Source organism: Sipha flava, unplaced genomic scaffold (genome assembly GCF_003268045.1).
Source record: "Sipha flava isolate LNK unplaced genomic scaffold, YSA_version1 275_pilon_pilon, whole genome shotgun sequence".
NCBI classification, from domain to species: Eukaryota; Metazoa; Arthropoda; class Insecta; order Hemiptera; family Aphididae; genus Sipha; species Sipha flava.
In genome coordinates, this window is record NW_020272940.1 from 287,337 (window position 1) to 314,323 (window position 26,987).

The window sequence follows — 26,987 nt, forward strand, 5'->3', positions numbered from 1 at the left end:
TCCCGTCAACGGTGCTGCCGTAACGTATGTACCGGTGCGCGTGGCCTCGCGTGTCTGTCGCCGACAGCGGCGGCAGCGGCGACGTTTGTTTCGCACACGACCGACGACGACACCCTTTTCGCTCGACGACAATTCATTCTTATTCTCTGCGCCTTCAATCGTTTGACTGGTTTGCTGCAACTCTCCCATGTGCTTCCCTATTGTAACTCAATTCTTTTAGTTCCTTGTAACCATCCTTTCCCACGTCAATCATGATTTGTTTCATATATTCCAATCCTTGGCCTTCCTCTTCCTTCTACGTCATCTCCACGCGACAATCACGACTACAATAACGGGGTATGAAATACATCGTAATCCGTTGGACGTGTAGACCGACGTGTTCGGCGAATGATATGAACATGATGGTCAGCAGAGTGTTTTTCGGAAACGTTCTCAGGTCTCGACCCTCCCCCCTTGCCCCGCCACAGTTGAGAAAAATGTTCGAGTCGTAAACGACCGAGAAAAAACATTTTAATTTACATCACGCGGTTGCAAAACAACACTCTGTTCGATGATAAAAGAACATTAACGATTACTCGTACGCCTTTTCTATTTTATTATGAAATCGCTTATCTTTTAGAGAGACTTTAAGCAAAAAAATTCGAAAACACGCCACTGACAACAGTCGTACGAGCGATAAACGCAAAGTAAAAGTGTTCTATGGATTCGACCCGTCAGGTCTAATTGTAGATATGCGCGTCGGGATCCCACGTAATCATCATATTATTCGTCCAACAATCGTTGTATATTAACGTATCCGAAAGCTGGCAGCTACACTCGGACGCATCGCTGTAGCCGTCCGGCATTTTCTCAGGAACCGTGCACTCTTAGTGATGTTTCACTGCTGTTTCGTTTCGATTCGCGTGTTCCGTGGCCGTTTGAAAATCCAAACACTACTCGCGTCCACGCCCGATTACCCTGACCCGTGTTATCGTTCCGCGGTGAATACGTTGTTACAACGTTGTGCTCGTAAACCGTAAAAAGCGGTCCGACCGCTCGCGGTAAACAGGGCCGAAGAGAGGTTTCCCGATAACGAGCAACATCCTTTAGATAGGTGCGGGAAGGAAAACGCAGAGGCAATCGGCGTTAGGTGTGTATGCACGTGTGATTTCCGGAGAGAGGCGTTACGGGTGTGCGCGCGCGATCCGACGACGGCACGGGAGAGGAGTGTGACATGCCGCCCGGGAATTGGCTACACTCTCCGGCGTGGACCCCCGGAGTAATGGGATTTTAATGGAAATTCGTGCACCGCAGCCGAGGCGGCTAAATGCCGTATTCTATGACGTTAAACTGTTCGGACAACGTGAAAGAAGTGAAAAGAAAAAAAAAAAATCCTCTCACCCAAAGCGCTACACGAGTGGCAATCAGTGTTTCCAGTATTTTCACGAAGTGGCCGGCGAGTAGTTTACACTTCGCACGGGAAGTCGCATCGTTACGTGAATAAATGACAAATATATGACTTAATGAATTATATCGCTAACGACCGACCGGTAAACGATACGTATTACCGAAGAACACCGATTAACCGTTCCCCTATGTGCGGAAGTACATACTTTTTAAATCCAAGAACAAACAGTGTACCGTGGGCATATCAATCCACAAGGGATGATAAAAGTTTGAGGTATAGCTGTACGCAAGGGGCTAGACGATAGGCGGTGGACCGTGCGATTTTTACCACCGCCGTTTTCCGTGTTCGTACATGCATAAACGTGAAATCGATAGGATATTTGTCGATAAAGAAGTTTTTGCATTTGTTTAAGGTAAAAAATTCTTTTAAAATTTTAAAATTTCTACACGAGCTATCACAAAACACAATTAAAAAAAAAAAAAAAATAGCTCAACACGCCCTAGTATTGAACCGTAGTATTATGGGATTACATAATGATTCGTTGTAAATCCTCGTGAAATACCTTCTATACGTATTTACATGCTGATATATTTATATACCTATTTATCCGTACATATAATTATGTATGCATAATTATATATTCGCTTAAAAATCGCGTGTCGTCGAATTTGATGAACTGCGTCCAGGAGTATCCAATTTACTGCGGTATAAAACAGTTCACGTGTACCCATACCACCATTAAGTAAACGCGGTTATCTTTACCGGTTTAATACGAGTACGTATGCAAATCTGAAGAGCACGGGACGCATCGAAACATACTTCCCTACTCAAATTCATGCCGAATGAGCACACATTTCTTGTTGAGTCCTAGGTCTGTATAAAGTGCGCATATACATATAAATATGTGTATTTATGTGCGATCAATGAATTTAGCTTAATGAAAATGCCAATGAAAAATATACTGTTTATTAGACGAGGACAATAAAGGATCGTTCTACTGGAAAGTTCACCAATAACGGACCATCGAAAGAACCACATATCAAATTGGTTGGTATAATTCAATATTTTATGGTCTTCTATAACGCAATCATTTTGAAAAAAATCAAAAAAAAAAACCAAACACGTGAACGATAAATCATTTAAAATCACATAATTTAAAAAAAAAATTTACGTAGTACAGGTTCCCTATATTTATTAAGATGAAATATTTACAATATAAATTTGTGTTTTACACAATTTGCATATTATATACGAGTAGAGGTACAATCAATGCGACCCGAAAAATATAATTAGAACAACTAATTATGAAATTTAATGAATAATCATTAAGGTACATTTTCCAAAATTAATATTTTGGTAAATATTCCCGTTACAAATTATCAGTCATAATTATACACAAAAAGTTAAGGTTCTCTGAGTTTAATAGTTATGACCAGGTCTCGGGAGTTAAAGCATTTGCTTATTTTAATAAATTGACTTAAAATGAAGCAGAGTGCTATAAAAATGTATGTCGAGTTATAACACGTATAATTATGAAATTTGAAAGTGCCTTTTTTTGCTTTTTTCTGCAATTTTTCAAAAAAAATGCTTATTTCCAATTTTTCTGATTATTTTTGCTTATTTGACCAGTTTCTTTTACGTTTTTATAGTATTTTCTTGCAAATTCGTTATTGATAGAATTAAAATTAAAAATAATTCTCATCTTATCTACGTTGTCACGTCATTCATCACCGTCCAAGGCATCGTTGTAGGGTTAACAAAGATATTCCAATGCTGAAAATAGAACTGAGTGCCAAACGTTAGAATGATCAAGAACAGAAAGAACAGTTTACATTTTATTTTTCAGAAAAATTTCTTGGAAAATCCATAAAATCTTTAAAGTCTTGAAAGTGAAGATTTATTTTTATTTTGTTTTATTTTGTTGTTAGAATTTTATAGTTTTTTTTTTTTTTTTTTTTAAATAAAAATTTTTGCTTCATTTAAATTTTTTTAAATCCTTATTTTAGTGCTTATAATGATGTTTTAAGCGCTTTTTTAATTTTAATGATTTTAAGTGCTATAAGTCCCGAGTCCTGATTATGACCAATATCCACAGTCGTTCGATTTCCTATCAGTAAAAATAAATATCAAACAAGACATTTTTTATGTTCATATGCTCGAATATAATATTGTTGTTTTTCAAAAAAGTTAAATCTAATTTTCTATGCACCTCCCAATCTCTGAATATTGAAGTTTCAAATTAGGTGCTTTTTATGCTAAGAAAATGTATCTGGAACATTCAACGTTAAGATAATCGCATAATTATTGTCAAAGTGAAACAAAAAACAAACGTCCTCTGACAGAGGTTAATGCAAACTATTTGAACACATCGTCCGAAGATTCCGTTATCGTTCGAATCAAATAATTTGTGTTTTACTCGCAGCGGAGTTCGATAATTATGCATGTCAACATTGATGCGTCCTTTAAAGAGCGAGGTAAAAGGTTAATAAGCCTTATTGTCAGGCCTATATCTGAACGATGTGTTGCATTAACCATAAAAATGGTTTTTTTTATCAATAAACACGATTCTTAATTGTAAATTACAATTAATTGTAAATGTTAAATATGAATGAAATTCAACGGAACACTTGAGTTTCTACAGTACATAAATATATGCTCAACCAGGGTTGACGCTACAAATATTAGCGCCCTGGATCTTTGTATCCAGTCTCACCAAATAATCAATTGCATTTGTTTTTTTTTTTTTTATATAGATTTATGAAAAACAAAATGTTTATGTTTTGCAGTACTACCCATGTCCTAATACTACGACGAAATATTACCAACAGTAATATAACAACGCAAATAGGCAATATTCAGGACGTGTAATTGATAATGTGTCAGGATATCGATGTGATATCAATGTTAAATAAACTTTAACGTGACTATTAAATCGCAGAAATGAAGTGGATGACAAATGAACACTAATAAATGTACGTCGTACATCGTACACCACTGTCAAGTGTCAACTGTACGACCAAATAAGGTATTATTTGTACAATCATTCATCATTACAGACATTTTCGATAATGATAACCGCAACGAATCTTGTCGCTACATCTATTGTCTGATGCAATTAATAAAATAATTATAACTGAATTATAATCAAATATCAATTACGAACGACGACAGAGAAATAATCGCTAATTTTGTCTGTAGGCTAAATTATTGTACACCATAATAACCCAAAGATATTTTTTTCTGTTTTAAAATGAATTCATCGAAGTGTTCCCCTTTCGACAGACGTCCTGGGCGTAAATTAGAGTTAAATTAAAATAGTTTTTTTTTTTTTTTAAATTTTTTTATTTGTATAAAATAAGTACCGAAATAAAATGCGACGGGAACGCCACCAAGGATAGTTACTGTATTGCAGTGCTCTAAAACGGACATGACCGAGCACGCAGAAACACGCAGACAGTAAATTTCCTACCCGCAAGCATAATATTATATTATATAATATTATTATCACGACTGACGCATCGCACTGCTGTCAATCATCATTTGCGCTTAGTTGCGTGGTTGGCGACGAACTATTTGCACCGCGGAAAATTTCCAATTCGTCGCGTATTTCCGTTCCTATCGAGGACCGATTTCAGGACAAATTCGTTATACTCATCGATTCGTTTAGTATGATATTACAAGATTTTTATGTTACAGACGCGCTGAGACACGTGTCTCGCAACGGAGATGACACTTTTGTTTTCTTTTTTTTTTTTCCCCCTATCATTTCGGTTGGTTTTTATCATTATCATTATCGTCGTCACGTGAAAAAAAATACCTGTTTGAAAAACGCGTTTCTCGTTGAATTTCGCAACGGCTCAACTTCGCGCTTAAAACGTGTGCGTTGCTTACACGACGTATATTTATTCTCTAGTCGCTAGCATGAATCAACTTCAACGAGAAGTCTGTTTGTAAACACTGTACAAATACATTGCAAGTTACAGGGTTTCGAATGGAGTCAATTACACTTTTCTACGACCGTTATGCACTACGCACACGCGTATGTTTCAAAAAAAAAACATTTATATCGTTGAAATGAATAATAGGACGAACAAAAAAAAAAAAAAAAAATTAAAAAAATATTAATCAACACGTATATGCGACGAACGTGCGTGAGGGGTTACGACGACTATATCAAACCCCGTACGGGTACACTGTACGGAGTGCGCCTCACGAAATTCACGATATTAAATCTTGCCGTGAAATCGACGGATCGACGGAGTACAATGCGTTCCAATTAGTTATGTTAAACAGTGCGGATCGCACGTGCACGTGTACCCATCGCGTACCGGGTGTTCGACACGCGTCCGTCGCATGTTTCGGGGACGACACTCGTTTATGATAAATGCAACAGGCGCACCACGGGAGGAGTGTTTAATTTTTCGGCCACTTGTAAAGCTGCCGGCGACAAACAACATAGAATTCGTTTTTTTATGATTATCGTTGTTTTCGACGAGCGCGCGCGTACAACGCATCTACATATTGCCCATGCAATACGGGGCGTGCACACGCGTGTACCGATACGGTTCTGAAAAAAATAGTCGAACGCTCGCCCGCACGCGAACCAAATAATCCTTTGTCCTTTGATAATGTCTCGGCGTACGTTAATATTACGAACCGCGATTTCGGTTATTTGTGTACGCGTTCCGAGGCAAACACGCGTATTTCACGAACACGTTGCAAGAAATATTGCACTTGCACGCGACAACATTTTAGAAAACCAACATTACATTTTAATAAACATTGTTTAAAACGAACGAGCGAACTGAATCGGTCAAGTCAATCGTTTTATTTCATAAACGGGATGCACCAATACGTACGATACACGTACGGATGAAAAGCGATTGTTTCGTCACGAATCAAGTCACGTCTATACATGAATAACTACTATGTTTGTGATTTATTCTGATCAGGAATTATTTTGCAAGACGCTGATAAAAGGTAAAGAAAACAAGCGAATGTTTTTTCGAGTTCTGAATCGTTTTTTTTCCAATACATTTTCTCGAAAAATATATCCATGATCGAAATAAAACACGATTCGCTTGTATTTTCCAAAACACAGCCAACTACTGACTTGCGTCAAATTAAATTCTAAAATTGTCCAACTCGTAAACGCAACTATAAGGGGTGGTCTACCACGGGTACTCAAACTCCTACCTAATTAGTTCCGTTAGACTTTTTAGTTAAATACTTTTTAAATTGTTTGTTACGGTAGATATTAATATTATGAGTTGGGGTACATTATCATAACGAATATCATATGTAATACTTGACGTGCATTGAGATGTTGACGTAACGTTTCTACGAAGTCTCGTCCGTGGTTTGTCGAGTAGGCCATCGATATTAATCCGTTGCCCATTTAAACGCAACCGCAAAGCGCCCCTGTTAGCGCTTATTATATATGAATTGTATGCACGGCATTACTGGTGTCGATAATTCTTAAGGTTATGCGACATAATCGATCCGAGTAAAATGTATAAAATATTATTAAATCGTAAATCGCGTCGGATTAAACTATACTTTAACCTAATAAAAAAAAAAATACTAGAACTAGGTACTAAAGACTAAAAGTCTAACCTAACCGCAGGGGTATATTGGTACGTAAACGCGGGTATAGGCCATAACCCGTCAGCAGATTTTCAATTTTCGGCATATACCTAATGTTAAGTACTTTGGGTGTGCGATCCTATAAAAACGCGAAAAACAAATAAAACTTGTTTAATAATTCGTTTGAAAAAAATATTTATGAAGTTTGAATAAATTATTTATTTGTTGAAGATTACAATGTACGCTGTTTAATTAATGTACTTACATATTTTGATTCAATTTAATAAATAAAATTTTGATAAACAGATGTTATTAAATATGATATAGTGTATAGACAGTAAGCCAATGGTTTTTAAATCTGCATCATGCAATTTATAACGCTCGGAAAATTTATATCTTGTGGTGTTGTACTTTATAGTCTTATAAAGTATACTAACCAATTACTGGCTACCAATACACCACTGCTTAACTGTATTATCCAACTGGAAAGGTTCGTTTCAAATTTTTGCTATTTTACAACTTTTTTGCAGATTTTGTATGCTAGATATTCTTTTTTCTTTACATTTTATTTCGTATAAAGTCTGTTGTTATCGCCTTTATTAACTATGCGTAAAGCTTTCTATATGCTAATATGTAGATAGGTTAAAAAAAAATTCTCATGTGAGAAAAGCCAAAACTAATTTATCTGATTTTTCTTTTTTTAAGAGGTAAATACTTTCTTCAAAATAATAAAAGCTAATGCTCAACAAAATATGAATAGTATATATTCTATCAACATATATATATATATATATATATATATACCTTACAGTAAAATATATACTATAGAATAAAATTGTAAAACAAAATTTGAGAAATCATGAAACTTCGTATACGAGAGAAATATTATTACATGAATAATTATTTATTAAATCGATAATATAATATTGGGCTTGAAATATAAATTTATAAATTAGTCAAAAATACTTTCTCAAACCTCAAATCACATGTATGTATATTTTTCTACAAACTTACGCACAACCATGTAATATTTTTTTCTATTTTTTTTCATCCAATTTCAAACATTAAAATTTACTTTTACGGCCGACTTTTCGTTCCAAACTTTTATAATACTATAATTGTATACTGAGGCATAAACCCATAAAGACTCGTGGTAATACATTGAAGTTTGCCAAAAAAAAAAAAAAAAACTTATACAGTTCGTACAAGTTTCTTCTTTCAATTATTACACTATCAAGTGTAATAATAAGGCTAATAATCATAAGGCTAAATATTTTTTTTTCCGGTAACTATAACAAAATGTGTCTTCCGCTCTGATCTTCGAATGAGTGAATTATGAACTCGTTAAAATCGTTGTTTTAATTGTTTAAGAATTATACGTTTTACTTTAAGGCGTACTGATTTCATAATGCTGTTTTTATCTTGTAAACATTTTCTGGTGACAAATCAGCACTAATATTTCGATACTTTTTATTTCAACTCTCATTTTTATCGGTCACATTATGAATTGTTGAAAAAGTTTAATTCTAGCTACTTTTTCCATTTTAACTGTTTGAGCTTTTTATTTTTTATAACTGAAACACTTTACTTATCTGTGTTACGTGCATAATGAGCCAATTAGATAAAATAATATAAATGAGAAATATAAAATTAATAATACCGTAGAGGAAGACATCATGAAGTGATGTAATCTTCCAATAATTACTTATGTATATGATGAAAACAAATGTTATGATTTTTTTTTTTTTTTACAAGATCACAACGCATATAATTCGACGGAAATTATTTAAAATATAATTGGATACATATGTGACGCGAAAGGATCTGAAATGCTTGGATGATACGAATTTCGTAAAGTTTGACCACTTTTCACACTTTTGACATGTGTATATCGTAAGGTCTTAAAAGACACTAATATATCAGAATTTTAGTTTGTATGAATACATTTTATCTTAGTCAACATATTGTTATAGATGCATTACGTTTATATTTTGAAGGAGGTATCTGGTCAAATATTATTCCTAGTCGTTTGACCTGAAAACATAATAGGATGGATGATCTTTAAAAATACATTTAGGTGTGTATTCTTTTCCCGTAACATTAACGGCACTTCTTAAGCTAAATACTTTTGAAAAGATTCCGATAGTAATATCAAAATCATCGAAATCATAATGTTAGAATTATGTTTAAAATGTTTAACAAGCGAAGTGGAAAGGCAAAGAATAAATCCCAAATCATTTTTTACATTACTCTGATGTAAAAAATTTAAAAAACTAACAGTTAACACACTATACTGACTAGATGTTCGATTTATCGAAATCCAGATATCTTTATAGATAGACACACGAAAATGTTTAAACAATTCTAAGTATAATAATTTTATATTGGTCCTAATCGATTGTTATGTGTGTGATAAAATTTTAAGCAATTACACCAGTCAGTAGATTTATCGACTTATCGATTTCAATTAATTAACAAAAAATTGTTATACACATGCTTATTTTAAATGCTCGGAAAGGACAACCATTTTCAGACGTGAACACGGTAAATGTTGTAAACACCCTATATATATATATATGCAAGTTGAATCCATCAGAAGAAGGAACCACTATAACCGTTACACGTACGCAACACTACGCACGATGACGGACATTATCATTACTGCAATCGCCTCTCAAACGTTTCAGCCTCAGTCTTCCGCTACTCTTCCGTGTACTCACGAGCGATCGGCAATTTGTGTTGCAAACAACAGAGATGTCCCACGAATCATAATATTCGACCCCTATCGTTTCTGTAATACAAAGTTTCTAAAGATCCTATACACATTTATAGGTACAACCACGGTGTGTGAGGGTCTAGTACTCCGGGTGTGTATGTATACCGTACAACGACGTAAATGCAAATAATAGACAAGAAAAAAATATGAAGACGAAAGAGCGTGAATGTGTACAGTATATTATGTTCCCATACACGATTCCATTGATCAGCTTTACCGTTTCGTACTGTTTTACGAGTAAATTATCCTTGTTGTAATATATAATAAGTGTTAACGTTTTTAGCTGCAAAACGCATTCCTTTTTGTCTCCGCGCGCGGCATTCTCCGATTTGTAACGAAACAATCATTTCCCGACACTCTATTTTATATTTATACTTATATCGTACACGTATGCGTATGTACTGCCACGGTTTAATATTTATTAATGACCATTGTTCGCCGCGGCGTGGCGTTTTCTCCTGAAACCTATCAATAAATCATTCGACGGTCTAAATATTAATTCCTGAGAACTGACTTCACATGTGAAGCGCGCGTATATTATATGTTATTCTACTATTTTAATTACGTTCCAAGGGCTTTTGCAGCTGCTAGAATTGAACGGAATAATACTAGACGCGCACGCAAACACGAATACATATACTCGTATGTATGTATGCATGTATTCGTGTGTGTAGGTATATGAGTATGTAAATGGTTTATTATACGATCACCAACGATTGTTCGGTGTGTGCATTATAATTTATCAATACCACCGAAAATAGATCCGCAAGAGACATAAATCACTAAAAGTAAGTAACTTGTGTGCATGTATGGATGTCTGGCTGCGCGACAATCAGTCAGGTAAACTGTTGGCCATGAATTGCAATGATTCGTGAAGAAGATCGACGATACAATAATAGTCTTTAAATGGCATTTAGAAGAATGAGATACGTAATTAATTCCCGTGTACATTGTGTTTGCCTTTGAAATACCAAAATAAATCGTCTCTCGCTATCTGTCTTATTTTTATTAATCATAGGAAAACGAATTTTCGAACGATGACTATTTAAGAACTAGCGTCGAAAAATTACTCCATGCAAATTATCTTCACTTTAGTTTCATAGTTGAAATCTCATGGTTTTGTACTCAATCGTGGATCGTATTCATAAAGACATTACAATTATATTATTATAAGTATAATAAGTTAATATTATCAGTGTATATATATACTAGTATAATACGATGAGAGAACTATAATGACTTTTAATCTTTATTTTAAAGAAATCTATATATGATATCAACAATCTAAATACTAAATTACATTAAAGATGTAACGACCTTATAGTGTTAAAATGCACAACCTTTTTACTCTGTATAAATAGATAAAACAATAAGGAAAATCGAGCAAAATGTTTAGATTAAACTTAAAAGTTGTCACTTTAATAGATAGGTAACCCGAAAAGTTTTAACTGGTATACAGCTGAAGTTTAAGTTCAAATACAGGGATAATACGTCAGACTTAGAGAACGTGACCACGTCATATTCTACATAGCCATTACTCATTTATTATTAAACGAGAAACGGTGAAATGTATCTCAACTGTCATTTACACGTATTAGATATAAATACTTTTATTCTATGTATGTAATAATATGTGTGTGTACCCGAAGAAAACGTACTAAAAATGCAAACATTTGTTCAGACAGTTTAAAAAGCGTAAGCGATTCAGTACAGCGACAAAAACCTTAATAAATGTCTAAGAACCTAATTCGGTTCACGCAAGCATGGTAGGCGTGTAAATGTTATTAAATAACATACTGATTACTGAATCCAAGCGTGAATAGTTATATTTGCATTGTGAAGTTGACGGATATCAATCTGAAATTTAAAATGTTCATATCGTGCTTTTGTCGGTTGAACAGATTAAAAGTAAATAAAATGACGGTTACGAATTGTAAATAAAAGAAGTGACGAGGACCAGAAAATTAGCACTACTAAATATCGATTACAGGATTTCAATACCTACCTTGTCCGATAACCTCGCGGCATAAAGACTGTAATTCATCAAAATAAAATACATATACACTACGGTACATATCTTGCGGACGAATTGATAATAAAAATGGCCAAGTGTACGAGGATAACCATAGAGTTTAAACTTCTGTCTTTTAATATACACATTTGCCGTTGGAATATTTCAATAATCCGGACGATATAGGAAATAAACACATACATTTGTTCCTCAAGTATTTTTAGTGCCTGAATGATGCCTAAAATTAAAATTACCTATATTCTCAAATTAATACTCGCAGTGTAGTGCTATGTAATATGATATATATGGTGTATCTGAAGGATTTGGAAATGGATACTAACGTTATTCCAAATCATTTGTCAAATCTCCCGGAAATCCACTTCTAGGTCTCGTGTACAGTTAATGTTACATTACGTTTTTCAGCTTAACGTTCAATACTGCTGTAAAATGAAACAGTTATTATGGAAATCAAATTTCAAAGACAGAAAAGAAAAAAGGAGAATCACGCATAAAGCAATTTAAACATCACAGCAGTATTATAATAATTGTATAGAAAGCAGGTAAACGATAAAGGCTCTGAAGTCTTTGAAAGTGTGCACAGGAAATGTTGCGCATAAAATAAAACGTCGAAAATCTGTTTGAAATCACAAACAATGATTAATAGCACGGTGGAGGGATTATACAGTGTGTATTTGTACAATGCGACCGATTGACCGTCTTATACGTACACAAAAATATATCAGCGGTTTTCAAACCAATGTTCCGCGAGAGTAATTTAGAGACTCCAAATATACACTTGTACCAAATCAAAATCAAATATTATTATTGATTCAGTCTAATTCAGTTCACATTTATATGGGTTGTATGCAAGCAGACATACGCATTCAACTTTCTTCAAGCCAAATATTATTTAAATACTGTTAAATTAAACATTAACGTTGTTCTTATCGTAACTCATAGCCATAACTAAATACTATGAACATTTTTTTTTATTTTTTTTTTTTTTTTATAAATATAAATTAAATGTTTTATTTTATCATCATAATTATAATTAAATAGTATTTTGTACAATACATGATATGAACAAACAATTATAAAATAAACAACAATAATATCATTTTTAATAACGTTAAGAACTGAACACCCAATTAAGTGCATTGATATGCACAATGGTACATTAATATGATTACATAAATATCAACAATAATAGAAATCAATTTTAATAACATCGAATTTAACACCTAATTAATATTAAACCATTTGTTGTATCACGTATATTAAAAACATATTACGAATTTAAAGAATCAAATTATATCATAATCATATTTTAATATGTTATTCTTAAATAATTATACTTTTTACTACATTTAAAAGCACAAAATATTAAAACCAATAAAAAACAACAACGACAATCGTTTTATCATATCGATAAAATAATCCATCCTAACTGCCACGACCAAACAGTCATCGACTCCGGATAACCATTGTCAACTGTTGCAATATATAAGCCCGATCACTCTTCTTAATTTAAATTCAAAGTTTATTAATTGTTTCCATTTGAATACATTCAACATATTCTGACTTCATTTAAATCTCGATTTAAATCCATTAGCCATGTGTGTATTCGTTTTCTAGACTATGTGAAGGCATTCAGGATACTTATCTTTACACCAGAACGGTAAGCACAAACATATAAACTAACCAAATATCCAATTCTCGTAAGTAATGAACAACATTTATTTATTCGCAAAAAAAAATACTCAAATGTTATTACAAAAATTATGATAAATAGATAACAATTATTGTTAATCACGTTCATCTATATATTATTATAGTATATTATTAATTAAACAATCTATTCTGTTATATTATTAACTAGCTGACCAATAATTAATATTAAATATTAACTATTGGTCAGCTAGTTTATACAAATTTTAACAAATTTTGAAATTGGCCTCTTGGACAGTTGGCCCATCGGAGTTACTTGAAAAATGAATGCCATGTATATTCAAAATTTAAAATTTTTCAATACATAATTTATATTTTAAACTATATCGTTTTAGTAGAAAATTAAGTAAATCATATTTTATTCCGTACGTTTGTTGTGCTCATAAAATTAGATTATATTTATTAATCGTAAATAAGTCATTATCGGTGGTATCACTAATTCTATAATGTAATATAAATATACTTATATACTTTGATAAGAATATTGTATTTTTTTTTTTTTTTTTTTACAAGGTATTAATTCAGTTTCATCCCTAATAAATGGCCTCTTGAAATGGCTTGTCCCACAGTTCCCCGATTCAGGATCCGCCCCTGTTTTAACTATGTGAAGTTTGTATGGTTATATTTTTAATCATTAATGGTATGTGACTGATAATATACTCAAGTGGTACACGAAAAAAAAAGTTTGAGAGTATCTGGTTTATATAGTAAAACTATTAATAGTTTACTTTTTACAAAATAAAATTAAAGTATAATATCTAAGGGTGTAAATTTAATGTAGGAAAATATAAAGACATAGTATCTTGATTTTTACATCCAGTAAATAGAGTTAAAGTATATTGTATACCTGACGCATGTCATAATTTAAAGCTGACAAAAAATATTTTAGGAAATATCATTGAGATAAAATCAAATTAAGGGTTTTTTCATTGGGGACATTTTTTTAAGAAAATACTGTACAAAACGAATTTACGAAGTTTTCTAATAAATTATCAATAGCTCATATAAATTGGAGAAACAATAAAATTAAAGTGAAATAAGCGGCTCAGATTTTAAGTTTGTCTATAGATGATGCTTTAGAGTTTTTGAAAAAAATTAATTTCCCTAACATTTCTAATGTTTATGATACAGTGAAATATTATCGTGTAGTAGACCAAATATTTTATTTTTTTTTAACTCCAAAAGTGATTTTTCTAAGGGTTTTAAGACACCAATTTTTCGAGCAAATATTTAAATTTAAAAAATACGATAATACCCCTTATTCACTATTTGTATAGATTAAAATTGAATGAAACCTTCTTGTATAAATCAGATAAAAAAACATTAATTGTAGGTTTTTCTATTGCGATGAAATCCGTATTTAATATAGCTGAAACTATATTTTCTATATAATATAATGAATTACAATTTAATTATGTCTTGACTTACAAATTTTCACAGGATCATTTAGAAATGTTTTTCATCAAATTCGACAAAGATTCGGTTGCAACAACAATCCAAATGTTACGCAATTTAAAACGGTTATGAAGCAGTAATGAATAAAAATTTTTTTTAAATGTAAAAATAATGATAATTGCAATATTTTTGATGAAAATTTAGTTGGATCCCGAGTAATAATTTCAAAGAGTGAGGTCAAAGTCTTATAGTAAATTATTTTCTACTAATTTTTTAAATCTAAAAAGCCAAAGACACAAATTTAATAAACTGTTTTCAAGCCAATAAGAATTATGTAAAGTAGTACAATTAATGAAACTACTTTTATATTTGTTTATATTACAAACATACTTTATATTTGTTACACTGATTTTGTCTAATAAATGAAAATGAGTATACAGTGTGTAAACGCTAACTGAGAACACTCAATATCTTTGCGTAGAAACCTGAAATTTAAATTCTGATTTTTGTTGGTTTTTATGACATAAAAATGTGTATTTTTACGAGTTTATAAGGTTTTAAGTTATATAGACACGCGCATGCGCAGTACAACTTTTTTTTTCTTAAATGCAACCACCTACTTTAACCACTAATTATCTCAATTAGCGTTTACATACTGTATTTGTTAATTTATATTTTTTGCAACACCATTGTTTTATCACGTCTAAGTGATAAAAGGACCCTCGTCAATTATTGATAATATTGTTTGCACTCGTAGAAAATGACGGACTACATTGATATAACACATCGGCTATCTAGTTAGTTTATATATCTGTGATGGTAAGTAATACAATTATCAACAGATAATAAGGTAATTAAGGGACGTAGAATATTCTTTACAGGTATTGAGATGAACAAATTGCTGAGAGGGTGCAAACAGTTATTATGGAATACAATTTTTATTTTAAAATGTACAAATTAATATTAATTATTCTATTCTGTAAATATCCGTAGATGTAGATAGCTTAATAGGCTAGGAATATTTTAATATAAAAAAAATTAAAAAAAAAAAAATTTATATTTTAAAATTATTACTATCAATAAAAAATTAGTCGTTATCGTATAGTTTATTTATGAATCACAAAAAAAAAAGTCATAGATTTATTCAATTTATAGAAGGGCGGAAGGGTCTCGAGATTTTTGAAAATCTCCAAAGGTGGCGTGAAATAGAAGAGGTTGGAAACCACTGCCTTAAATACGAGCACATATTCATGTATGTAAAAGGAAAATATAATATATATAATATATGCACTATAGTAGTTAACTTTCTCTCTTTCTCTCTCTGCCTCTCTTTCTCAATTATAGCCAGGCACGGCCGTATGTCATCCGCGTGTAATACTATTATCTCACGGGTATTTTATGCGACGGCCGTTTAATAAACTGTACAGTAATCTGAAAAATGTATAAAACTGCTATTTTACTTTTTGATTGCTTTTCCGCACACGCACAAGGTAACAACAATAATATTAAAACACACGCAAAAGGATGCGTACACGTATGGTATAGTTTATTTTACACTATAACGGTCACCAAATACAACTTGTCATTCATGCATATTATTACTGTTATTAACAAATAATATTGTAATAAATGTATCGCACGATCCAGTCGCACGTTAGATGAGACGTGCAAATCGAAATTCGAACTCAATGTAAGCAGCAACAAGATAACCGGACTACCGAAACTATTAGTTCAGGTTCGTAGTTCAAACGTAAAACACGTCTTACTTTTTTTTTTAAGAAAAATTTTATCAACCAGCGTCGCGACGCGTCGTGTTAATTGAAATTTCATTGTTTTTATCGCAAAAAAAAGTATCCCGAATGCTTCTACTACTCATACTATTATATTAATGTTAATAAATATTAACTGATTAAAAATTAAATTAATGTTAAAATAAACAAACGTGATGGCGCTGCGTGGTTTATTAATATTATAAAATAAAAAATACAGTAAAGTTCGTGTTCGACGAAGATAAAATATCCAAACGGTTCTTTCCGAGTTTGGGCGTTCCGAGCATCACTCCGAATTTCACGGGTCAAACGTGATCGAGAATGGGCAACATCATCGGATCACGGCATGTGATGATGTTTGCAGAGACCGTAGTATACAGTACACGTTCGACTTCAGGGGCGTATTTTGACTTACTTCTAGGGGGAGGGGACGAATCAAATATTTTCTTTAATTCAAACTCAAAATTTACTAGTAAAATTTTTGGTAATATTTAAATCCAGTGAATCCTCAATAATTGTGTTTTTTTTTTTTTTTTAATCTTATACCGGATCCACTTATCATCGACTTTATTGTAGTTCTTTTTTAGTACTTGTCTGTGTTTTGAAAGTTACACTTGTGTTTTATTTTATTTTTCACTAGTATGGACCCGACAAAAAGCCCAATTCAATATTCACAGCCACGCGTAATTTGATTTCGTTATAAAAGGATACACATTAAATAAAACTGAAACGTGCATCTCACATATAATCGATTCCTTAAATACGGATTCATGGGGAGTAAGATCGCACCTTTCACCCCCCCCCTCTAAAATATGCCCCTGTTCGACTGTGTACACAGTCAAGGTCGACGCACTGAGGCAGTGCAGCCCACATGAAGCACCGCGTGCGTGCAATAATCGGTGCTAGGTAAATTGAGTCCGCGATATTTTGTGTACATTTTGAAAGCGGTAAATTGATTCCCGGGAAAAAAAAGATATTAAGTAAGTTAAGTCCCGGGGAAAAGAGGTAGTAGGTAAATTGAGTCCTTACTTCTAACTATACTACCTCACCGTAGTCATTTTACAAATTTCAATTCACACTGTTTCTATCGGTTATCGATTCCATTGTGGTCAAATAACTTCGTAACGTCGTAACTTTGATTATGTCTAATTATGATAGGTATATAGGCATATACGTACATTAGTTTGTCGTAAATCGTGTGTCAGTTATCAGTTAACACCAATATTGATGATAGTTCTTAAAATTACACACAGACACGAATGTACGAAATTTTAGCATTTTCACTATATTTTTAGTAGACCTTTCTTTTCCCAGGGCCCAATTTACCGAGAAAAGGTTATTTAGGACTCAATTTAACAACTCCCCAATAATCATATGCAATGCATTGTGTTTCCATGCGTCATTCCGTCGATCAAAAAACATGTGACCAACGACAAGTTTTAATAATAAGACGTAACAACAACAACACTGGACGCACATATCCGATTTTTGAGATACGTATATAGTCGTTGTAAATAATGTATCCCAAATGACCATAATAACGTATCTCGTGGTAGGAGAAACATTCGGAACAGATCGCAGAACAATGATATTGAATAATACGAGATCTGCAAGACCGGCGAAAACATGTGTTATTATTAATAAGACTCCGCTCTGTATCAATGCGAAAAATAAAACGAAACGTTCTCCTTTTCAGGATGCTTTTAAAATTATTTCAAGTGTGTTGAGTCACGGAGATCCTTATTTCAGACAGTAATACGAAAAAAAAACGATTTCAATAATAATGCATATAGTTATGAACAATTAATATCAATGACTATAATTCATAATAAACACTAAAAATAATTATAATAGCACGTGTAAGCAATTTCATCGGCATTTTTTTCTCGGCTTTTTGTGTACTTTTTTAACGCGTTTTAAAAACTCATAGAACATTGGCACTTCTAGTAGCCAGTATAATTAAACTAAATAAATCATTTGAATTGATTAAAAATCTATATGATTTTCTTGATATTTTACAATATCATTGAAGATATATACATGCATTGGATTTATATTAATATGTTCACTACAAAATGTAATGAATCAATGTGGTCTGTTATTTTAAATGAAAATGTTTGATGATACTGAATATATCGGCAGTATATAATTTTTAAATACAATCCATAACCTATAATAAAAATGAAAAAATTGATATCTAAATAATGGACGAGTCCCAGCGAAAAATGCTCTCCTAGTCTCCCTTAATCCTGGCATGGATTTATTTAATTTATTCTGTGGTAGGTAGCCGATGGTACTGAATAATTCAAAATCAATTGATTAATCAACTAACGAACACAATTCGAATAAATAATGCAATCGGCTAACGAATAAATAAAACAGCTACTTGCAGCTATAGCGAACAATTAACAGTATTGTAAACGATTATTTTCGAAGCTATACAAATAAATGCCAGCGGAAAATAAAGTTTTGACCGAAAACCGACATTTTATAGGTCGACGTTGACAAAAATAGGACGTGAGTTTCATTACTTTCATCACGATCTATAGCGTAAAATGTATATTTATATTATCGCTTACCGACACAATAACTTTAAAAACAATACAACAAAAAATATTATATTCGATTTGTAAATAATGAATTATACCTGGGAAGTGGTTATATAAACGTATAATAAATATATTATTATTTATTACAATTATAGAGTCAATAAAAATCCAATAGTAAATGTGAAAGAAAACACGGCGCAACCATAATATTGACGTAATATAAATAATACTTAAAAAATCATTTGGTCAAATATTATATACTATGTAATAAAACATACATTTGGGTTAAAAAAATAAATAAATGAAACATGTTTAAATTGTAGAAGAGTTAGTTTATAATAATATACAGTGTGATTGTAATTGAATTTCAGTGATAACTAAAATTAAATAACGACAACATTTAAATTATGAACTGCTATAATATATTATATATATAAATATAGGAAGTGAAATTTATTTTACTACCGATTTGTCAAAAAATCATGCATATGAATTCTTATTGAAAATTCAAATTTATTCATTTAGCTATACAAATGTAAAGAAATTCTTTTTTAAAAATGAAATTGCGAAAAGGATATTTATTACAACAATTACGACATCCAGTTATCGTGCATTATGAATTCGATGCGAAATCGACTGAGAAAATCGAAATGAACCGTACGCAATAGGAGCTGACGTCATCGCATCATTTAATGTCACAAATTTTTTTTGATCAATTCAGAGATGAATAAAATATAAAATCATAAGAAATAAGCAAAATCAATCGATCAGTACCTAGTGAGCATGGATTTTCTATTTGACGTAAAAAAGTTTTTTTTACTTTTTATACACCAAAAAAATTTTATTGATAAATTACTCATAATTATATACTACGACATTTACACTTAACTATTACTATCATTTATAAATCATAACTTGTACTGAACGTCTGAACAACTAAATTACAAACACATGTTTAATAATGGTTTTATATTTTATTGGAAACGGTTTTTAATCTTGTTTTACGGAGGACCAAATCTGATATACGCTTTGACATCGCGGGCTAAAAATATTTAAAGGAATAGAAAGTTAATGAAATTGAAGAATAAATAAGATTTGATTAGATTTAAGAAAAATATAAATTTATTTTTATTTTCGTAATTCAAAATTTGTTTTGCTTCGTGGGAAGTTTGGAATTGCTTGTATTTCAAAATGTCTTGATAGTTTTTACCAAACCTTGTTCCCATCACTTGTAAACGTTCGTCACTTAGTTGAATAATTATATTTGAAAACATTTATTCACATAAATAAAGTTAAATGTCGAAACTATTTCACGAGCATAATTTTTCAGATCTCGAACGGTATTGACACAGTATCAATAAACTTGGGGGGGTTCGAAAAACTTGACTGGCCGGGGCCAGCCCACGCGGGGCCATGAGCTGGAGACTCCCAATATAGACTGGAGGTGTAATTTATTTTGGAGCGCTCGACACCCCAACGGTAAGAACGCGAGAGATAAGATAATGTTGAACAATTAAAAAGCCAACGAGACCTAATCGCGTCATCAAGTTCACAAGATTTGCGTACACGAACGAATTAATCTTTTCCCGCGGGAGAACGTACGCATATTAATTTTTTTTTATTTTATTCCGTTTTTTCCCCGCGTACATAATTACTGCGATAACTACTCGCACAATACGTACTGCAGCGGCACAAATGTCACATGCATGTTTGCGATTATTCGCGTGATGGCCACGAGTTTTAATTAAAAATATCCTTTAGTGCCGATCGCGGTGCGTTTTGTTTCCATCGTCGCCGAACAGCGGCGGGTGACACGACGACGGGCCTACGCGACACGGATAACAATAAGGGTCGCATGTGGGTCAAGTGCATCCAAGGTCTCCTGCGGCGACGGCCGTGATATTATTATGTGAAGAGCAAGCAAGTAAATCGCGTTATCGCCGCCGCCGGAGACAAAAGGAGAACCAGCTCACTCGAATCCAAGAGGGGTGGTGCGCGCGGAAGAGTAAAAAAAAAAAATAATAATAATAATAAAAGCCGCCAACAATGTTTTAAAAACCACTTGAGTTCGCTGAAAAGGCCCCAGACAACGTATTTTAACGTAGGATCTCTTCTTCCAGCCTTCTCTAACAGTCCATCCGTGCACGTATAAAAGATGCACTACACGCATAAGTCTTTCTCGCGGTTCCCCATACCATCACCATCATCATCGTCATCACTGGTCCCCGTACGCTCTTCCGTCCATCGACTTTTTCTTCTCTTACTCCTTCGCTCATCTATATCCCCGTTTCGTTTCTTCGCGGGGAACCCGATCGTTTCTACGCACGCCCGGCTGACAACGGCTTTTCGTCCCACCGATCACCCCTGCGGTCACGATCGAATGTTACACGTGCACGTTCATTTGCGGATAAAATAATTAAAGGGGTTTACGTGTGCGCGCTCTCATATTTAAATTGCAATACATGGGCACGTCGAGTGGTAAGCAAAATAACAGTCGGTCAATTAGTCGAATGATGCTGCGCCGATTCAAGTGGACTGCGAGAGTGCGAGGCAGGTTTTTAATTGCTGCGGATAACAGGCACCGCCGCGTACGTGTACAAATGTACCTCCATACGGCCAGACCGTAGACTGACGGAGGTCGACAAGCCAAGAGCGTCTCATCGATAAGTGCAATCCAAACGGGAGACAGATAATAAAGTAAAATCGAAAAAAGTACATAAACATGATTACAAAAAAACAGCTTTGTTGTTTACTCAACTGGTACACGTTTTTTCTCTTCTGTTCCGCAAAACAATGAATACAATTATTTTTCAAATACCGTAGCGTTATATAAAACATACGATGAACTATGTGCATTGTACACGATCAAATTAAAAGTTTTCCATTTCTGTATCTATACATAAAACTATACGACATATCTAATTATCCATTGTATTGCGGGGATTTACTACTAGTTTCGAAGGAATGGGAATGATGAAAACTCTGACCACTAAAAATGTAAGAGACCCTCCTAATACACCAGAACTACAAGCTTGATGTGCTAACGTTCCTTTAGGTCATGGCATTGGCTCGACTCACCTGTTACATTGCGCCTACAGCAGATACTTTTACGGTTAACAAGATAAAAAACCGTAAACTAAAATATATAATTGAAATACCATTTTTTCGTAGTATTGTATGGGCTTGGGTCTGTTCTCCTCATCGATAAGAGATAAATATGATAAGATAACATTTTATAATAATACACCAACTGTTCGGAATCAAAATTTTTACTGCCAGGAATTTAACGCCAAAGAATTAAGCAATCCTGTGTTTATGTATTTTATGTATTTAACGGCTTTACTGATTACATTTTAAAATTATAAATTATTATCACTTTGGTTATTGTTTAATACTATCACCTGCGATTGTTTTGCTTATGGGTATAAATAATATATAAATCATATAAAATAGTATTTTATGTATATACTCTGCCTTACTTTATAATATATTTTATTTCATAGCCTAAAAATTATTTTACTATTATAAAACAATTAATATAATATACACTTATATTTTGATTAGGTGACTCTGATACTGATGCTCACAAAAATGTATTAGTCTCTCCAAATATATTTCAATAAGTATTGAGGACCTTATGGTGATAGCTAATTTTATGTTGTATCATGTAATAATTTTTTTCCTGTTAAAATTATATCTTGTGCAAGACTATAAATTCTGAATGAAATGGATTTTATAGGACTAGGTATTAGTGTGAATGTGATGTCAGTTTTAGTCATATTTGTTGAAATAATTTGGCATTTTACTAATTTTATTCATATGTTAAATTATTTTAGTTTTGAATGTTCAATAATTAACTATTACTATTACACATGTTATTCTTTTTTTTTTTTAAATATATATTTATACAGTTTATTTTATTCAATAAACTATAGTTATTATTTTTAACATTTATATATTTACAGCTACATATAAAATATTATGTAAAATGTATTCTTCAATAATTATCTAATTAATTTCAAATAATATAAAATATATACCAAACGTCATCCCGCGACTGCTCGATCACCGTTACTGTTGCCTTATACAGGTTTTGAAATTTAGATGACGGCAATCATTTATTTTTGTCTCGTATGTAATTTATTGCAAAATATTAAGTTTCAAGCTATAATATTTTGTGACCATTCATATATAGAACAATACAACCGACCTGTTTTTAATTTTTTCAAAATTATTGGTTTTGAAATTTGAATTTGAAAATAAATAAATTTGAAATTCAAGGATTTTTTTGTTATTATGTTAATATCACTGTAGAGGATAGATTGGTGAGAATTTTTTATTTTTTTTTTGACATTGGCACCAATGAATTTGGAAATTTGATTTTTATTTCTTATCAATGAGGAGAACTAACCCAAGCCAGTATTGTATCCTCTTACGATTTATACGCTCACGATCATCATGACGGAACTTCGTTTAATCTTCCATATGGGACGTAATTATCGTCCAAAACATTGAGACGGAATGAAACGGAAAGGAGCACAAAGATTCGGAAAACCACTCCGAACCCGGAGTACGACTTGTATAAACGTTAGGTTATTTTTCTCTTCGGCGCGAAGGGATCGTGTGACACGGCTTCGTACGTAATCTCTCTTCGAATCGGACACACAACACACCACGGCGTTTCGGCCTCCGCCCGTCTCAAGTTATCGGATTTGCGAGTTTCGTCGGGACTTGGCGACGTTTTCCGCTGCAGAAGGAACACGTCGACCGACGGCCTCTCCTTTCCGCTCTGTCATCCCGTCACCACGTATACATGTGCACATTCGTACACCGCCGAAAGCAGCAAAACATTACGGGGCGGCACCCGCGATCCATTAACGAGCAGCCGCCATCGTCGCGTATTTATAATATTATTTTAATGACGCCTAGTCAGACGAAATGACACCGCAGGGGCAGTGTTGATATATTATCGTTTCGCGCTCACACCTATTGTTTAAGACAACCGTTTTTTTTTTTTAAGGGCGCTCTTAGCGCCTCGTTAATCTCACCACGACCGATCGGATGACCGCGACCCGTCGTCCGATGTACTAGCGGTGGTCGTAGCTGGGCGTGAGCGTGCCACGATGTTTCTCGCTGTGCACAGAAAACATTTATAACGATCTAACCGACAAAAACACTCGTACAGTTCGATTTTTCCGTTGCGAAAAACGACATAACAGCATCCGTTGTGTTCGATACTTTGTCTAAGATACCGTATTGGATCACCATCTTCAGATTCTACCAATAAGCGCACAGAAATAATTAGTATCTTACGGTCGAGATTCGTTTACGCGAGAAATCCACGCACGGCTTGAAGATGATATCCATGAATGTTCGCGAGAAGGAAAATCGACTAGGCAATCAAAAACGGGCGAGATCTTTTTCGACTGAAATCATACCTTACCTTTTTCCGCCAAATAAAAAAGTTGAACTACTATGTATTAGAACATTTTTTTTTTATTTAAAAGTGTGAAATATGTTATAAGTTCTATTTGTTATGTTGTAAATTTGTTAAAAGTTCATTATTTTATACGGCCATTTTCTGATTTTTGTTATATTTTTTAATTTATTATTTAAAAATAACTTAACAAAATCGTACCCAAAAATATGATTTCAATAAATTAGGAACATAATTACTATATTTTATAATAAATCCTAGTTTAATAAATTATTAACTACCTGTCCAGTTGTTCGATTAGATAATCTATGATATATTTTCATTTTTAGATTGCCTCTCTCAAATTGTTCCATCCTGGGTAAGGTTTAGCAAGTGAAAACTTCTTTTCATCATTTATTTCAATGTGCACATTTTAAATGAAAACCGCAACCAAATTAAAGATGAATGGAGATTTTTTTATAAAAACTCGGATTGAAATTTGTATAGGATAGTTCACAGTCATTCGTTATAAACTAGTACTTGCTGATGCCCATATTTCTGGAGGATAGTCACACACAATTCACTATCAAATATTTGACATAATAGTCTACATATTTAATGATCTTATCATCTTTAGGTCGATCAACCATTAAGTGTTGAAGAAATTAACACAAAATCATATTTGGTTCTAGAAAAAACTTGAGTTAAATACATCCAAAAAATAACTACATCCAATAATTTGAGTTTGTGGCTAAATTTCATCGACTGCGTTAATAATTGCATTCTCAAAGTTACTCCTTACGTACTGAGGCAATAATGTCACACATTGAGAAGTGAATTTTTCTAATATTAAGTGAAATGTACATATATATATAAATTTCGGTAATTTTGTTTGGAAGTAAACAAAAATTAATGTAGTATAATTTATGCGTTTTGGTTTTTATGACCATTTATTATGAATATTTGTGTAAACAAATTAACCGATTATTTAAATAATTCCATTTATTTTAAAATCAAAATGTTAGAGGTGCATAAAAATATAATATTACTTTTTTCTTGGTGATTCACAAGAAAAAATCTTCACCTTGTTTGGTTTTTCCAATGACAAATGGACCACTTCTAAACTTGTAGAATAAGTTAGTAATACTTTACCTTGTACTCCATTTATATTTTTATTCTTTTTACGTCTGTTGTTGTGTACTGAGATGATTCGATATTTTTACTAATTTCATTCAAAAAGATTATTTTTGGTTGAAATGGAGGTAAATCTACTGCTTTATAAGCCTAGTTAAAAATTTTCCTCGATATTGTGTTCCGATAATTTGGAGAGTGGTTTTGTGATACATTTTCACAGTGATCCTAGACAACAATATTATTTTTTAAGAACACTTTTGCTCAACAGTCTCTAACATCGCCAACGTGTTGAATTTTTTTTTTTTTATTTACTGATCCGATACTAAATTTCTATAGAAATAGTTATAGCTATTTAGAACTAAATACGGTTTTCCAAGATAACTGTTAATAAATTCAGCCATTTCACTTAAGTAATAAATAAATTAAAATTTTAAGTTAGAAATAATTTAAAATAGTAAACTATCTAAACGATGAAAACGGCGAACGTCTATGGCACACGCATCGGCACTGCACGAATTTCAATTTTATAAAAATAAAATAAAAAAACGATACAATTTATTTATTTATTTATTATTTTTAATAATCAATTATTATTAAGTTGCACGAAAAGCCATTGATATTTATTTGGTATTTTTATCTTGGCTATGAACGATAGTGACTACACTCTGACGATACCTACGTACATAATAAAACTACCATTTAAAATTTAGCCAAATAGTGAATCGGCCAAAAAGAGAAATATACGATTTCAGTCGGAAATGGTTATTCTTACAAAAATACGGCAAACTCTTAAAACCATAAAATAAAAATTTAAACGAGGCACTCTCGAGTAAATTTGCAGATGACGCCGGTCTACGCAAACGTGAATCGATTCGTGCGGGCGGCCGGCAGAATAACGACCGCGGGATTACATTATATTGCACACAAACACGCTTAACGACTTTTTGGAGAGATTACTAAAACATTCATCATTGTACACACATAGATAAATACATTATATATTGCACTCCGGCGGAAAAACTCATCAAAATATCAAAGCAAAAGAATTAATGACTTAGGTACATTGCAAAGGAAAATATGTTATAAGTTTTATTTCGGCAACAATCGCGGGTTCATAGCAATAACTAAACTAAAATAATATTATACGTTCGCACAGAGTAGTTTGATTTTTCATGTCCAAAAATTAATATATATAAATACAAAGAAACGTATACTAGTAAAGTATAATATACTATA

General features: G+C 32.6%; 1 protein-coding gene across 1 annotated transcript in view; it reads right to left on the reverse strand.

The window, feature by feature from the left end:
• Positions 1–26,987, reverse strand: part of LOC112685420 (putative inorganic phosphate cotransporter) — a 130,621-nt gene that overhangs the window by 88,321 nt on the left and 15,313 nt on the right. The gene's annotated exons all lie outside the window — the stretch shown is intronic.